Source organism: Pundamilia nyererei, unplaced genomic scaffold (assembly GCF_000239375.1).
Source record: "Pundamilia nyererei isolate P.nyererei 1_Seehausen unplaced genomic scaffold, PunNye1.0 scaffold00422, whole genome shotgun sequence".
NCBI lineage: Eukaryota > Metazoa > Chordata > Actinopteri > Cichliformes > Cichlidae > Pundamilia > Pundamilia nyererei.
Window position 1 is genome coordinate 273,257 of NW_005187823.1, and position 985 is coordinate 274,241.

A 985-nucleotide genomic window follows, 5' to 3' on the forward strand; every position below is an offset into this window, starting at 1 on the left:
GGGGAGGAGGAGCAAACTCCACGTAAACAGTGTGACAACATCAAACAGCTGTTTGTATTTTCCGTCTCTGGTGCTGAGCAGACTTATTTCTGTGGGAACAAGGTGAAGGTCGGACACTCCGATAAGGATCAGCAGACACAGCACGCAGGAAGAAAGCACACGCCGGCGCCGTCCACAGGTAACATTAACCAGGAGCAGACTCACAGTCCTCGTGCCCGCTTTAACATTTAAAGCGTGAAGATTGTGGAGGCTTAGAAACTGCATCTCTGATAAAGCACGTCTGACTCACACACTCGTTATTTCATGGCGAGACGTCAGTGGAAAACCTGGAAGCTGCGAATCTTTGGCGTTTTCCTCTGAGAGCCAACAAATTATTAATGTTGACGAGCAAATAAAGTTTTCTTTCTGTGGCTTCGTTCTAATATTTAACGTGTGTGACACTCACCTGGTGATTACCACGAACGGTCCCGATGATTAAATATTCCACAGTCACTGATTATTAAAGCCTGTTTGTGTTTGGTTGTTTTTGTAACGCACTGTTATGGCTGAAGGTGGCAGCGAGGCACCTACAAGCTGTCTGAACAGCAAGAATGCGAGAGAAGTACTCTTGACTCGTGACGATTTATCAATCGCCGCCGCCGCCAGCATTCGTACGTGTGAGGTTTCCCGTGCGTGCTGTGAACGCAGGTGCAGCAGATGTGATGTCACAGCTGCAGATTCACAGATGTTTCAGACGGACACGCTGCTGGAAGCGACCGCTCCCACTGTAACTTCATCTGCACCCACACACTGCAGCGTTTATTTCTACCATGCAACACCTGAAGTTCAGAGGAAGACTGCAATGAGTCCAGCACCTCAGGCACCAGGAAGTGGTCACAAGGCTGTAATGATGTCACAGTAGCACACGCAACAACCAATACAGCGAGTGTGAAGTCACGGCGCCGCCATCATTAAAGAAACGTCTCTGAGGAAGAGTCGAGGAGTT